The sequence below is a fragment of the Cetorhinus maximus genome, chromosome 7, assembly GCF_964194155.1.
Source record: "Cetorhinus maximus chromosome 7, sCetMax3.hap1.1, whole genome shotgun sequence".
NCBI classification, from domain to species: Eukaryota; Metazoa; Chordata; class Chondrichthyes; order Lamniformes; family Cetorhinidae; genus Cetorhinus; species Cetorhinus maximus.
The window spans coordinates 38,477,840-38,495,296 of record NC_135885.1 but is presented as its reverse complement, the minus strand read 5'-3'; the positions used below and the strand labels follow the sequence as shown (position 1 = coordinate 38,495,296).

Below are 17,457 nucleotides of genomic sequence, written 5' to 3'. Positions count from 1 at the left end.
TTTATGAACTGGGACTGGATATTAAATAATATTTTGAACTGCCAGGTAATCCAACCGATAAGCCCTCTCTCCTTTTTCATTTCATTTCTTCCCTGTATAGCGCTATTCCTATGTTTCACTTCACGTGTCTTTCTTATGTAACTCTATGCCCCTTGCTCAGTTATGGGTACATTTAGAGGAGCAACGTCGACAACAGTGTGGCATGAACTGAACGGCACAAAAATAGTCACTACTGTTAGCTAACTCTCAAGCCTGGATATGAAGGATACAAATGATTAAGATGCTTAAGCAGAGAGTTTTATTGCTCACTACTGAGCTGACTTCTCCCCTCTAACACACCAGACAGCCAGTGCTACTCTTTTTGAGAAACCAATCAAACTAAGTTAGGAAAACGAGCAACAAATCAAGAAGCAGCCCCTTAAAGGGATATTGCAAACAGACAGTCAAATATTAAAGGAAACTTACAAGTATCAAATTAAAATGTGATCAGAGGTCTATAGTCTGCCAGTGCTGGCTGACTCTTCCTTACATACAATTGAGTATCATTAACAAATCAACACCCAGCACCCGTTCACCTTCTTACCTTCAAGTACTGGGTATTTAATGTTCATTAAACAGAACCTATAAGATGCTAACAGAGTCCCCTGTTTTTTTAGATTAAATTGATATGCATAAAAAGTATTCATACAAAATTAAAATATCATGTTATCTTATTATACCATCACTCTTTGACATAATCCAAATTCCCCTTTTTTTAGAAACAAACAAATTAATAAGATTGCAACATGAAAATGTCCATGTTGTCACAATCCATTACAATACAAGGCGTCCCTCTTCAAGGATATTCAATTTCTTTGGACAAGCTGTTCTTTTTGTGAAGCAATCAGATTACTGGTGACTTGCGTCAACCCGTTTAATTTTGTAAATTTCCTTCCTTTCCAACATCTCTTTTAAACTCATGAGATCAATCCTCAACCTCTTTTCTGTGACACTTTATTGAATGGACATTTTCCCAGAGAGAATGATTTATCTAGGAGCTCCTTTAAAATACTCGGTAAATATATAGCCATATCTGTCATCTCTACCAGCGCAGGTGTCTCCACAACTAAGGTGCTTTTAACTATCCTCTTAATCTTCTTCAATCCCCAAGCTAATGAGCGACCTTTATTGTTCCTTCCCACTAAAAATATAATGAATCCTGCTGTACTTGAATAACCATTAGGAAGGTTAGCGTGTGAGGCATCACTAAAAATAAGTAATTTTATCCCTTCCGGGTCACCCAGGTTTGGAAATTTGATCGTACGTTCCTCTGAACTTAATTTCTACATTGTCTTATTTGCTTTTAGCACGTCCCAACAGTAGCATATTTCAGCATGGTGCTCTATTCTAATATATCATAGCACACATCTGGTCTAGTTTGCGTGCATAACCAGTTTAATTGCCCAATTAAGCTTCTTAACTGATCTGCTTCTTCATTAGTTGCAGAGCCTTCCTCTTGCAAGGACCTAGCCCGATTTATCAGCTTCCTGTTAACATTCTGTAGGTAAGACTGTTGAGTCAAGGTTATTCCCAGCTTAGTCTGCCTATGAACTTACAAGCTTCAGAAGCCCAACTTCCAATTTTGAGTTGTTCATAATTTTATCTATTACAAATTTCTCAAATGCCGCCGATCCTCCCCACAGGAAATCATCTACATGCAATAATAAAATGCCTGCTAGCTTTCCTTCATAATGTGCACAAAACATTGCTGGATCTATTTTTAGCTGAACACAACCAGCTTTTAATAGAACGGACCTAACTGCAAAACACCACATAGTTTAGCCTGTAAACACACTTATTTAACCTCCATAATTTCCCCTCTATATCTCCAGCTTCTTTTGGAGGCTTTAAAAGTACTTCTCTTTGAAATTGCTCCCCTTGCAATTATGTTGCTTTGACATCAATGGACTTACTTTCCCAAGAGTATGCTGCTAGATGTGCTAGGGAAATCCTCGGACTAACTTTTCCTGCTGTTGGGGAATATGCTCTAACCTCACTACATTTCCTGGCTTTCCACATTTTCATTTCCTTCTGCCAATCCATAGATCTGATATTCTTCCCCTTGTCTTGCCCATTCAGCCAGTTTTTGTATTTCCCTGTGGCCTTTCCTACTGTGGTGGCTTCTCTCCACACACCAGCCCCTTCTGGCATTATGCTACCCTAGATCAACCACCAAAAGTTGGAACTTTGTGACAAATTGCCCTATCCTGATCTTCAATATCACTTGGTCTACTCTCAGTCCGCACATTACCTACCCTTCACCCCCCCTGACGGCATTCCGTAGGGATCGTTCCCTCCGGGACACCCTGGTCCACTCCTCCATCACCCCCTACTCCTCAACCCCCACCTATGGCACCTCCCCATGCCCACGCAGAAGATGCAACACCTGCCCCTTCACTTCCTCTCTCCTCACCGTCCAAGGGCCCAAACACTCCTTTCAAGTGAAGCAGCATTTCACTTGCATTTCCCCTAAATTAGTCTACTGCATTCGTTGCTCCCAATGCGGTCTCCTCTACATTGGAGAGACCAAACGCAAACTGGGCGACCGTTTTGCAGAACACCTGCGGTCTGTCCGCAAGAAAGACCCAAACCTCCCTGTCGCTTGCCATTTTAACACTCCACCCTGTTCTCTTGCCCACATGTCTGTCCTTGGCTTGCTGCATTGTTCCAGTGAAGCCCAACACAAATTGGAGGAACAGCACCTCATCTTCCGACTAGGCACTTTACAGCCTTCCGGGCTGAATATTGAATTCAACAACTTTAGATCTTAAACTCCCCGTCCCCCCATCCCCACCCCGTTTCTCCCCCCTCCCCTTTTTTTTCAATAATTTATATAGATTCTTCTTTCCCCACCTATTTCCATTATTTTTAAATCTAAAACTAAAACCTTGTTAGTCTTTCCACCCCACCCCCACTAGAGCTGTACCTTGAGTGTCCTGTCTTCCATTCTTAATTAGCACTTTTCTTAGACAAATATCACCACCTTCAACACCTCTTTGATCCTTTTGTCTGTGACATCTTTTGATTATCTTCTCCTATCACTGCTTGCTTATCTCCACAATCACCACACCCTCAACTTCTCTCTCCCCCCGCCCCCCCCACCTTAAACCAGCTTATATTTCTCCTTTCTCCTAACTATGCTTCAGTTCTGCCAAAGGGTCGTGAAGACTCGAAACGTTAACTGATTTCTTCTCCACCGATGCTGCCAGACCTGCTGAGTTTTTCCAGGTAATTCTGTTTTTGTTTTGGATTTCCAGCATCCGCAGTAGCTTTTAGCTTTTTGTTTTTACCTACCACAATCTGTTGTTCTTACAGGTCTGGCATATCTGTGTGCGAGGTGCCTGGTGCACCTTCAGTTTTCACCATTTGTTCATGTTCTATCAATTTGTAATCATTGCCAGTAAGCCGTGTGGAATGTACTCTAACAATTTGTTTACCATGTTGCAAGATTATCGTTTTGCCGTCAGTGCCTGTAACATTCCTTCGGCCTGCATTCTTTTTGCCTCTCTCTTTTATAATACACCATGTCCCCAGGCTGAAAATGCATTTCTGATGGCCTGATTTGATACCTCAGATTTTTTCTGACGCTTCCGCCTTAATAAATGCTTTCCTCCCTGCATGCATAACATCCATTGGTTCCATTTTTGCGGAACATTTGATAGTCCCCTCCAAAGCCGGGGGATGGTTCCACATTATTGAAGGCATCTTCGGATTCCTGCCATAAATTAATTGATAAGGGCTGTAGCCCCCAACTACCTGGAGCATGTTTTTTGCATGAACTGCCTATGCTAAAGCAGTAGACAATTTACAATTTGGTTGCTCTGCCAAATGTTTTTAGAGCATTTTGCCAATCACGGCGTGATTTCTCTCGCATAACCCATTACTAAACAGGCGTTCTGCTGTTGTATGCGTTGCTACAATATTCAAATTTTTGCACATACTCCTGAATTCTACATTGGCAAATTCTCCTCCATTGTCCGTTAAAAATTTAGCTGGTGCTTCCATCCCCGTTCCCATCCATCGTTCCATTATTTGATCCTCAGTTACTTTTTTGTCTTTGCTATAAATTACTGTTGACAAACTAAATCTCGTCTCTCCGGCAACACAATGTAGAAGAAAAACTTTTTGTTCTTTATCCCATACTTTGAGGTCCAGGACTTCGGTTTCATTAAAGTCTCTCAGGAGCGGAAGACTTACTACTAGTCGTGATGGCATTCTCCTGTAGTTTATAAATATCACATCTTTCACTAATATCTTCGCCAAGTCAAGTGTACTCCTCATCCAGTACCCACGCATCCTTTAACAGAATCTTCAACCTATGGCCAGAGGGATGTGCAAATTGTCAATGCAATTTTGTAAAAATTTGCTGCTTCTCACTTAAATCCTTATCCCCAGCTGCCATTAATACTTCTTCAACATTCTGTCAGAGATGATAGGCTTTAGAGGAATATAATGTCCCTGGCTGTGTGAATTGCAAATCCACAGATTTCCCAAATACAATCGCTTTATCATGCTCCATGTCTAACTTCATTTGGGCCTTTTTCATTGAAGGCTTACTTAACAGTAAAGATATTTCACTTTATTCGACATCAGTACTGATAAAGTAATTTAATTTATAGGTCTTTTACACAGAATTACTATTCTTTTTAGTGATTTCAACATGTTACTATCGCAAATCTGAAACAAGTAGAACTGTCATTCTTTGACTTTCCCCCAGTCTTCCTTACTTAAAGAATCTGTGTAACAGTTTAGTCAGTCCACTCCACACACCGTGGACATACACCCACTGTCTAGAACTGTGCAATTGAGTGAATCTGTGACAAGGCATTATCGTCCTCCTCGCCTTCTGTACCTTTGATGTCATGTCATCTCAAAAACTCTGCCGTTCATTTCTGGGCAATTCAGTGCATCATGATACTTAGATCCACATCTGAAGCACTCATTGACCAAACCTTGGTTATTTCTGGAGCTGATCCTCCTTCCATTATAGCCAATTTCCACTGTCTGTTATGGCTCCCAAAAGAGTCTCTGTCCTCATACCCATTGTTTGCAATTCATCTGTTGCACAGATGTTTGGGCCGTACATCAAACGGTCCTGAAATGCTGCTAACATTGTATCCTCCATCTTAGGTGTCACTGCCAAAGAGCCCATTTGCACCATAAAAGTGGCCGGAAATGAATGCTTGCCCAAAAAATTTTTTTACGGCTTTGGACACTTGATCCATAAGCATTTCTCTCTCTTTAAATCTAGCTCTGGTTAAAACGAAGAGCCTATCCATGTTTGATATCCTAGCACAGTCCAATAATATAAAGGCAAGTACTGATTTAGGAATTTCCATGTGAAATCGCTGCAATCTCGCATGTAGTCGATTAAATTCCATGATGTATTCTTCTATGGACGAATCATCCATTCTTATAAATTTGTCAAAGTCCGACCAACCCTCACAGACATTCAGTAAGTCATCTTTCGTATAAATTTTATCCATAAATTTTAAGAGGTTGTCCGAACTTCATCATTGTTCAGGCCCTGAGTATCTAGTCCCGAGAACACTTTGCAGTGGATCTTGCTCCTGGCAGGAATCGAGAGTGCCAGAGCTATCCCTTGCTTTCTTTTCGGCAGAGATGTAACCTATGGCTTGACCTCATTTTTCCATTCATCATACGGTTCCGTTTCACAAAACAGTGGAGGAAAGTCATATTCTGCCACCTTACACCTGGTTTCAGTCATCTTTCTTCAAGGAGCCTCCAATTACAATCTTCTCTCAAAAAAAATTAACAGCAATTCCAAACTTCTGTCTGGAATTTAAGCTTACTCTCCAATTAGGGGAGGGCGATGGCGTAGAGGTATCGTCACTGGACTAGTAATCCAGAGACCAAGGGTAATGCTCTGCGGACCCAGGTTTGAATCCCGTCCATGGGAGAAGGTGGATTTTGAACTCAATAAAAATCTGGAATATAAGTCTAATGGTGGCCATGGAACCATTGTCGATTGTTGTAAAAACCCATCTGGTTCACTAAAACCCTTTAGGGAAGGAAATCTGTTGTCCTTATCTGGTCTGGCCTACAGGTGACTCCAGACCCACAGCAATGTGGTTGACTCTAAAATGCCCTCTGAAATGGCCTAGCAAACCACTCAGTTGTATCAAACTGCTACAAAGTCACAAAAAGAAATGAAACTGGACAATCACCTGGCATTGACCTATGCACCTTACTAACACCTGGGGGCTAACGCCAAAATTGGGAGAACTATCATTTAGACTAGTCAAACAACAGCCTGACATAGTCATCCTCACGAGATCATGCTTACACAATGTCTCAGATACCACCATCACCATCCCTGGGTATGTCCTGTCCCACCGGCAGAACAGACCCAGCAGAGGTGGCAGCACAGTGGTAAACAGTTGGGTAGGAGTTGCCACCTCAATATCAACTCTGGATCCCATGGAAGTATCATGGCATCAGGTCAAACATGGGCAAGGGAACATCCTGCTGATTACCGCGAACTGCCCTCCCTCAGCTGATAAATTAGTACTCGTCCATGTTGAACACCACTTGGAGGAAGCACTGAGGGTGACAAGGGCGCAGAATGTACTCTGGGTGGGGACTTCAGTGTCCATCACCAAGAGTGGCTCGGTAGCACCACTACTGACCGCGCTGGCCGAGTCCCAAATGACATAGCTGCTAGACTGGGTCTGCGGCAAGGGGTGAGGGATCCAACAAGAGAGAAAAACTTGACCTCATCCTCACCAATCTGCCTGCCGCAGATGCATCGGTCCATGACAGTATCAGGAGGAGTGACCACCGCACAGTCGTTGTGGAGATGAAGTCCCACCTTCACCTCAATGGTGTTGTGTGCCACTACCACCGTGCTAAATGGAATAGATTTCAAACAGATCTTGCAACTCAAGACTAGGCATCCATGACGCGCTGTGGGCCATCAGCAGCAGCAGAATTGTACTCGAACATAATCTGTAACCTCATAGCCCGGCTTATCCCTCATTCTACCATTATCAAGCCAGGGGATCAACCTTGGTTCAAAGAAGAGTGTAGAAGGGCATGCCAGGAGCAGCACAAGGCATACCTGGTAAAGCTATAACACAGGATTTTGTGCGTGCCAAACAGCATAAGCAGCAAGTGATAGAGCCAAGCGATCCCTCAGCCAACGAATCTAAGTTCTGCAGTCCTGCCACATGCAGTCGTGAATGGTGGTGGACAATTAAACAACTCACTGGAGGAGGAGGCTCTACAAATATCCCCATCCTCAATGATGGGGGAGCCCAGCACAACAGTGCAAAAGATGAGGCTGAAGCATTTTCAAGAATCTTCAGCCAGAAGTGCCGAGTGGATGATCCATCTTGGCCTCCTCCAGAGGTCCCCAGCATCACAAATGCCAGTCTTCACAGCTGAAGGCACTGGATACTGCCAAGTCTTTCGGCCCTGACAATATTCTGGCAATAGTACTGAAGACTTGTGCTCCAGAACTTGCTGTGCTCCTAGCCAAGCTGTTCCAGTACAGCTACAACACTGGCATCTACCCAGCTATGTGGAAAATTGTCCAGGTATGTCCTGTGCACAAAAAGTAGGACAAATCCAACCCGACCAATTACCGCCCGATTGGTCTACTCCCGATCATATCATCAGTAAAGTAATGGAAGGGGTCATCAACAGTGCTATCGAGCAGCACTTGCTTAGCAACAACCTGCTCACTGACGCCCAATTTGGGTTCCGCCATGGCCACTCAGCTCCTGACCTCATTACAGCCTTGGTTCAAACATGGACAAAAGAGCTGAACTCCCAAGGTGAGGTGAGAGTCACTGCCCTCGATATCAAGGCCGCATTTGACCAAGTGTGGCATCAAGGAGCCCCAGCAAAACTGGAATAAATGGGAATCAGAAGGAAAACTCTCCGCTGGTTGGAGCCATACCTAGCACAAAGGAAGATGTTTGTGGCTGTTGGAGGTCAATCATCTCAGCTCCAGGACATCACTGCAGGAGTTCCTCAGGGTAGTGTCCTCGGCCCAACCATCTTCAGCTGCTTCATCAATGACCTTCTTTCTATCATGAGGTCAGAAGTGGAGATATTCGCTGATGATAGAACAATGTTCAGCACCATTTGTGACTCATCAGATACTGAAGGAGTCCATGCCCAAATGCAGCAAGACCTGGACCACATCCAGGCTTGGGCTGACAAGTGGCAACTAACATTCATGCCACACAAGTGTCAGGCAATAGCCATCTCTAACAAGAGAGAATCTTCCTTGATGCCCCTTGATATTCAATGGCATTACCACCACTGAATCCCCCCGCTATCAACTTCCTGGGGGTTACTATTGACCAGAAACTGAACTGGACGAGCCATATAAATACTGTGGCTAAAAGAGCAGGTCAGAAGGTCAGAGGCTAGGAATCATGCGACAAGTAACTCACCTCCTGATTCCCCAAAGCCTGTCAACCACCTACGAGGCACAAATCAGGATTGTGGTGGAATACTCCCCACTTGCCTGGATGAGTGCAGCTCTCACAACACTCAAGAGGCTTGTCCAGGACAAAGCAGCCCGCGTGATTGGCACCACATCCACAAACATTCACTCCCTCCACCACCGATGCATAGTAGCAGCAGTGTATACCATCTACAAGATCCACTGTAGAAATTCACCAAGGCTCTTTCGTCAGCATCTTCCAAACTCACAACCACTACCATCTAGAAGAACGAGGGCAGCAGATACATGGGAACACCACCACCTGGAAGTTCCCCTCCAAGTCACTCACCATCTTGACTTGGAAATATATCACTGTTCCTTCACTTCGCTGGGTCAAAATCCTGGAACTCCCTTCCTAATAGCACTGTGGGTGTACCTACGCCACATGAACTGCAGCGGTCCAAGAAGGCAGCTCACTACCACCTTCTCAAAGACAATTAGGGATGGGCAATAAATGCTGGCCCAGCCAGCGAAGCCCACATCCCATGAATGAATAAAAAATGTTCACTTTCAGTCAACCATCCTCTGCTACCATTGTTGGCTAACTCCCAAGCTGGATGTGAAGGATATAAGAGACTAGGATGCTTAGATAGAGAGTTTTATTGCTTACTGCTGAGCTGACTTCTCTTCTCTCACGTACCAGACAACCAGTGCTACTCTTTTGCGAAACCAATCAAACTAAATTAGAAAAATTAAGAGAGACAAATCAAGAAGCAGCTCCTTAAAGGATACTGAAAATAGAAAGTCAAATATTAAAGGAAACTTACAATTGTCAAATTAAAATGTGATCAAAGGGCTCTATCAACAGCCAGTGTTGGCTGACTCATCTTTATATACAATGAAGCATCATTAACAAATCAACACTCAGCACCTGTTCACCTTATTACCTTCAAGTACTGGGTATTTAACATTCATTAAACAGAATCTATATGATGCTAACAACTACAACTTCAAATATGCCTAATGCCATGGGAATTTTCCTTTCCATATATTCAACTGGTGCATGAGCTAATAATCAAACTGAACTGTATAACTATAACTAGTCATGGAGCAACAGGTTTTCTAGGGAGAACAGTGGGGTACCTCTGAATGAGAGGGGGATAAGTTTTGTTCCACTCCAGATTTCTCATTATCTGTAAGGAATGTCAATGAAAGATGATATGTTATGATCCCAGCTGATGTTAATACTGGACAAGTCCGATCCCAGAGTGAAACCTGGCGTGATAGATCCTAACTTTTTTTAGGAAACTGTGGAGGAAAGTTACTGAACAAATTCACAGGAGTCTGCTGATGAACTTTTAACACAAGAATAAAATATTTTTTAAACAAGAAAAATGAACTATATTACACCAGACAAAAAGATTGAAAAGATCTCAATACAAACACAAGAAGATGATTCAATTTCCCAATATTCTTTTATCCAGCAATAATTTTACAGGCACATAAACTAGTGAAGAGTTACCACTAGCTTGACACAAAGGCTCCTTGCTTGGGACTGGTACATGTGCAAACTGTTTTCTTTCAGTGAATTCTTGAACATTCACTTGATGTTTCTCACCCAACTTGTATCTCTCCCCGAGACACCCAAAAATAATGGCACTTTAAACTCACTGTTTCAGTAGCAACATCTCTAAATTGATCACATTACTGAATCCTATAACTGATTATTTAGTTAACTACTGTCCCATTAGCCTTGTACTTTTCTCTTCTCAGAGAACTGAGAAACCCTGTCTTCATTCCCTGACACACTGAACTCTGCCCTGTCACTAAACTTCTAACCCCTTTTTAACCTATCTCTTTAACTTCAAGGGTTGTAAAACCTCGTTAAAAATATATATACCAAACCAAAAGGACTGACCTTTCAGCCACAGGTCCATCCAGATTTCGAGGCATCAAGGCTCATAAGCAACCAAAAATAAAACTGAAACCATTTTACCTTTCTTAACACAAGTATATACATATTCAACTTAAAAAATATACATTGTTCCTAACAGATATGTGACTGGAACAACATACACCATATTAGCTTTGCAAGTTTTTTATGCCATAATTCCTTTTTGCGCCTTTTATTACTTTCTTCGTATCCCTTTGTTGCTTTTGATGGTTCTCATGGTCTGATGATTTCCATTTCCGTACATTTATGTAAAACTTTTCTTTTCACAATATACCTTTTCCCAGCTCATTTGTTGACCATGGTTCCTTAACTTATCAAGTGAAGTCTTAGCCTTTGAAGGTTATGTAGTAGTTTTGTATCATAGCAAATACTTCCCAATGTTTGTCTGCACATTTACCCATTTATACCTGCTCCCGATTTACTGTGGTCAATTCATTTCTCTTCCCTGGACGTTCACCTGACTTCAATTTGAAACCTTATACGTGATACTCCCTTCTCTATTTCCAAATTAATAACATTATTTATGGTCTCTATTTGCTCAATGTTCCCTTATTGTCAGATTGTCAAGTAATCTTGGTTCACTACTCATCGCCTGCATCTAGCATGGCCTGTTCAGTTGTTGGTTGTAAAAGGTAGTGGCCCAAATCTTCTGAGGAGTGACAATTGCCACTCTGCCACCCGGCTGCTACTTTTCTGCGCCACGCTGGAGCTCCACATTTCTGGCCGGGTCTTCTGATCCTGGCTTCTTCAGAAATACGTGGCATACCTTCAATCAAACTGCCTCCTTGTAGTACTGAATTGTCGAGGTAAGACAAGGCATGCCCCCTTTTTATGGCAGTTATGCTGTATTCTGGTAAGTGTTCACCAGAATACTTCTGGTGTATTCTGAAGTACACCAGAATACTTCTGCTCTGAAAAGCTGGGACATTTAAATGGCTTTTCAGTGAGTTAGTGTATGAGTATCTGAGTGAATGGGTGAGCAAATAGGTGAATCTGAAGGTGGGTATGAGGATAAGGTGGGTGTGGTAAGTAGGTAAGGGGGGTGAGCTGGCAGGTTGATAGGGTGGTCAGGTGACAGGTGGGTAGGCTGGAAGGTGGATAAGGTAGTAGTGTGGCAGGTGGATGGTGTGGCAGCTGGGTAGGGTGGTGAGGTCAGGTTGGGTTGGGGGAGAGCCACTTGGTGAGGCCAAATTGTAGGGATTTGGGGGGTCAGGGTGGGGTAGGCAGGGGAGTCGAGGAGTCAGTGTGAGTGATTGGGGATCAGCTGTGTAGTTACTCGAGTTACACTAGGAAGTTTATGTCTAACATCTCTTGGGTAACTAATCAGGTAAGTAAGTCGGAACCATCCGAAATCTCTGACTAACTAAGAGTTGGAGACATTTTAGGAGGATTCCGGGAGCAGGGGAATTGCCCATGGAAGTTCAGACTTCCCAGGCAATTCCCGTGGAGTTAGTGCATTGGGAATTCCGACGGGTTCCCACACGTATCTTGGGGGCAGGTCCAGTCTCCGACGATCCAGAGAACGGAAGATCTGGGCCATAGTTTTAGAAAACTCCCAATACATTCTAGGAATTCTTTGCCCTTTCTTCTTGAATTCTGCTTCTCTCAGTTTATCGGAAAATTAAACTCTCCCATTATAGTTCCATTGGTTTGGTACATGCTTCCCTGATCTCCATATTTAACATCCTCCCATGCATCATTCCTTTCGATTTACTACCAGAAACTTCGATTCTTTGGTCTTCCTTGCATCTACCCATTGCCTGTGAATTTGGGCTCCCCCAGAAGTCACCAACTGAAAAAAGTCAGCCGAATGCCTCTGGCCACATACCATTCAGCACTTCCTCCTGACTAACAGGGCACTAGCCTGGGCATGCCATGCATGCACCAGAAGAATGGAGAATGGTGGATCATGACATCAAATGACTTACATGACCACAGGATTTAGCAAATGCCTTACAGCCAACGAAGTACATTTGGAATGTAGTCACTGTTGTAATGTAGGAAGCGCAGCAGCCAATTTGTGCACAGCAAGATCCCATAAAGATCAGTGTGATAATGGTCAGATAATCTGTTGTTCTCGATCAAGGGATAAATATTGACCAACACTGAGGATAACACCCCTACTTTTCTTCGAAATAGTGCTATGGGATCTTTTGCATCCACTTGAAAGTGCAGACGAGGCTTCAGTTTAAAGTCTCATCTGAGAGACAGCGCCTCCGACAGTGCAGCACTACTTCGGTGTTGCACTGGAGTGTCAACTTTGACTTTTATGCTCAAGTCTCTGGAGTGGGGCTTGAATTCACAACCAACTGAGACACAGTTGATCTTTCTTTCTTTTAAGTGGGTGATTTTTTTTGTGACCACTGAGCTCAACTTCATCGCCAGGGCTTTGAAATATAAGTGATGTGGGTGAACTAAACATTCAGGGTATCTACTCTGATATCCTCATTACTTCTTTTGAAGTGGAGATCATGTTCTTCAAAAAAAGCTTTTAAACTTTGTTCCAACATGTCAAGGTTGACGCACCAGTGCAGTACTGATGGAGTGCTACTTTGCCGGAGATGCCATCTTTCAGATGCGACATTAAATCAAGGCCCCATCTGACTTCTCGGGTAAACATTAAAGATCCAGGGATGAGAAATTTCCTCTGCCTGGTGGAATTCTGACTTTTGGATGATGGAATTCTGCCCTTTTAATTTTTTTCCTGTCTCTACCTCCCCTTGACTGCTACCTCCAACATGGCCAACACCAGGAGGGGAGAGTCTCAGTTTGGTAAACCTCCATGAGTAATGAGGCCGGGAGCAGGACTTTGGGGAACCGCCCACAGGGAGTGCAGGCTCTGCTGCTAGCCACTCAGTGGAACCGTGGGGTTCAGCAGGCGTGGGGAGGGGGTGGGGGCAGCAGAGCCCAAGGCTCAGCCGGATGCGGCAGGCCAGGGGGTGGGGAGAGGGGGATCACTGGAGCCCAAACCCTGGTGGGGTCCAGCAGGCCCAGTGGGGTGGTGAGGATGTTGGGAGTAGCGTCGGCTGAGTGAGTGAGTGGGGCGAAGGGGAGTTGGGGAAGGGCTGCTGAGTCAGTGGGCGGGAAGGGAGTTGGAGAGATGGGCTGTTGTGTGTGAGTGAGTGGGGGAAGGGGGGGTTGAAGAGAGGGGCAACTGAGTGAGTGAGGTGGATGGCTTGGGGAGAGGGGCTGCAGATTGGGTGTGAGTGGATTGAAGATGGCCTGGGGGGAGGTGCTGCTGAGTGGGGGGGTGGGGTTGGGAAAAGGGTGTGTGTTTTTATTCTTTCATTGGAAGTGGGCATCACAGGCAAGGCCAGCATTTGTTACCCATCCCTAATTGCCCTTGAAAAGGTGGTTGTGAACTGCTGCAGCCTATGTGATGTAGGTATATCCACAGTGCTGTTAGGAAGGGAGTACAGGGATTTTGATCCCATGACAATGAACGAATAGTAATATAGTTACAAGTCAGATTGGTGTATTATTTGGAGAGGAACTTGCAGGTGGTGGTATTCCCATGTGTCTGCTGCCCTTGTCCTTCTAGGTGGTGGAGGTAGCCAGTTTGGAAGGTGCTGTTGAAGGAGCCTTGCTGAGTTCCTGCAGTGCATCTTGTGGATGGTACACACTGCTGCCACTGTGCATTAGTGGTGGAGAGAGTGAATGTTCATTTTGGAGGATGGGGTGCTGATCAAGTGGGCTGCTTTGTCCGCAGTGGTGACGAGCTTCACTTATCCAAGAAAGTGGAGAGTATTCCATCACAATCCTGAGTTGTGCTTTGTCGATGGTGGACAGGCTTTGGGGAGTCAGGAGATGAATTACTCATGTCAGAATGTGAGAGAGAGGCTGATTACTATGTGTGTGAGGGTTTTGGGGTGGCGGGGAGAGGGAGATCACTGAGTCTTCCTTAACCAAGGAATATGGAGGGCTTGGCTGAAACCTACGTGAGTATGTAGCATAATAAAATTTTTACAAAGTACTTTTAAAAACACAGATTTTCACATTTATAAGATGTATTATTATATGTGATACACAAATTAATAATTATATACTGAATGCTACTGTGCTGCTTTATTGCTGTTTTGCTTTTGCTGGAGTCTGGGGTCACGTTGATTTTCAAGAGTTTTTTTTACATATTCGTTCATGGGATGTAGGCATCACTGCCAAAGCCAGCGTTTGTTGCCTATCCGGAATTGCCTTTGTAGGTGGTGGTGAATTAAAATGTAATCACATTGGAAAATAGTTTGTGAAGCACTGCAGTAGTCTTTTGCTTCACTTTGCAGGTACATAATCCACCAAGGTCACGTTCTGTTGTTAGTATTGACTTCATTCCGTATTACACGCAGCAGCTGGGGAGATGGTGGCGTAGTGGTATTGTCACTGGGCTAGTAATCCAGAGACCCAGTGTAATGCTCTGGGTACGCAGGTTCAAATACCACCATGGCAGATGGTTGAATGTGAATTCAATAAAAAATCTAGAATTAAGAGTCTAATGTTGACCATTGCCGTCATGGTTGATTGTTGTAAAAACCAATCTGGTTCACTAGTGCCCTTTAGGGAAGGAAATATGACTCCAGATGCACAGCAATGTGGTTGACTCTTAACTGCCCTCTGAAATGACCTAGCAAGCCACTCAGTTGTATCAAGTCACTATGTAGTCTACAAGGAATAGAACAGGAAGAGCCATTTGGCATTGACCTAGACACCTGAAATGACAATGGAAAACTACACCACATGGACTGCAGTGGTTCAAGAGGGCAGTTCACTACTACCTTCTCAAGGGCAATTAAGGATTGGCAATAAATGCTGGCCTAGCCGCATGATTTAAAAAAACACTGCATGAAAAGCTGGTCACTTTGGATAGGATTTTCCGGCCCTGCCCATCGCTGGGATCATCTAGTCCCACCGAAAGTCAATGGATTTTTGGCTGGCCCGCCGCATCCCTTGTGGCAGGTCCTGCCATGGTGGGGGCGAAAAATCCCAGCTTTTTGTGATTTGATACGAATGCACGTTCTACATTCTTCACAATAATAGAAGGTAAACAAAAGGAAGACTACCCACTTGAAGGGCAGATTGTCCATTCTGGGACCAAGTCCAGAGGCGGGAATGGAGGGTGTTTCCTGCCACTCCTCAGATACTGAAGCAGTCCATGTCCAAATGCAGCAAGACCTGGACAATATCCAGGCTTGGGTTGATAACTGGCAAGTGACATTCACGCCACACAAGTGCCAGGCAATGACCATCTCCAACAGGAGAGAATCTAACCATCGCCCCTTGGCATTCAGTGGCATTACCATCACTGAATCCCCCACTATCAACTGCGTGGCTACCATTGATCAGAAACTGAACTTGACTAGCCATTTAAATACTGTGGCTACCAGAGCAGGTCAGAGGCTAGGAATCCTGCACAAGTAACTCATCTCCTGACTCCCCAAAGCCTGTCCACCATCCACAAGGCACAAATCCACAAATTGATGGAATACTCTCCACTTGCCTGGATGAGTGCATCTCCAACAACGCTCGAGAAACTTGACACCATCCAGGACAAAGCAGCCCGCTTGATTGGCTCCCTATCCACAAACATTCACTCCCTCCACCACTGACGAACAGTGGAAGCAGTGTGTACCATCTACAAGATGCACTGCAGAAACTCACCAAGGCTCCTTCGACAGCACCTTCCAAACCCACCATCCTGACTTGGAAATATATCACTGTTCCTTCACTGTCGCTGAGTCAAAATCCTGCAACACCCTCCTGAACAGCGCTGTGGGTGTACCTACACCACAGGGACTGCAGCGGTGTAAAAAGGCAGCTCATCACCACCCTCTCAAGGGCAATTAGGGATGGGCAATAAATGCTGGCCTAGCCAGCCCACATCCCATAAATGAATTTTTTAAATTATCCATTCAGGGGCTTCCCGAAATATCGGGGCGGTCTGGATGACATGCCCCTTGCCGTCATATCCGGGCACCATTTTTAAAAGGCACCCAGGTAGCAACCAACTCAAAATTGAGGGAGAAGATGGTCCAAAGAGCTCCCGCGCCCAAATTCAGTGATGCCTCCCTGGGCATCCTGCTCAACGAAGTGGAGGCCAGGAGAGACGTCCTTTACCCCGAGGATGGGAGGAGGAGGCTGAGCAGGGAGACGAACCCGACATGTGATCAAGTCTTCAGGGCAGTCAGTGCCCAGGGCCTCCACCAGTGGATTGCCCTGAAATGCTGTAAATGGATGAATGACGTCATCCACGCCGCCAAGGTAAGTGAACGCTCAACTGCTCACACTCACCTCACTGGATGGTACAGGGGACATGGGCCTCAGTGGCAACGTGTTAAGGTGATGTCTGATAGCCCCACTGCAGTCCACCTGCTCTGCAGGTGGAGAGACCATTGTGGGTCCCTGACCCTTCCACACAGACAGTTCATATGCTGTCTGGGAGGGGCAGAGGGGAAGTGGGTCAGGCGTTGAGGGCACTAGCAAGCACTGCTAATGACATGCCTCTGTGAGCCTTATCCTTCTACCTGCATGGGCTCACATTCTGGAGGGTGCTGCCCCAGAACCCTTCTGGACAACCTGCAGTGCATCAATCAGATGGGTTATTTGTAAGATTGGAAGCATGAGAAAGATACATGAAACACAATTGCTCTCAATCCCATCTTTTCTGTCTGTGCATGAGAAGTTAAGCTATAATAGGAGGGAGAAGGAGAAGACAGGTGGGGGCCGGCCACAATTTAAAGACTCCATCGACTTTAAGGAGCGGTAGCCCAGCTGGCGGGGGTGGAGTTGGACAGATCCTGTGGAGATTGAGAGATTGGCTTGTGCCCGCCCACACTTCAGCACAGCCCTTTCCACCCTCCTGCTTCATACCAGCTCATCCATTCCACTACCCCCACAGAATATCCTTCCCCTCCCACCAACAACCTTCCCTGACCCCCTCTAGGCCTCCATACCTGCCCCACCTCTTAATTCCTCTCCTCCCAATCTAATCCCCTCCCCCCACCCCCCCACCACCACCCGCCCAAGCACAGACCCTCACCGTCCACCAGTACCTCCT

General features: G+C 44.9%; 1 protein-coding gene across 2 annotated transcripts in view; it reads left to right on the top strand.

The window, feature by feature from the left end:
- b3glcta (beta 3-glucosyltransferase a) overlaps positions 1 to 17,457 on the top strand; it is a 233,346-nt gene that overhangs the window by 161,917 nt on the left and 53,972 nt on the right. The window lies entirely within an intron of this gene.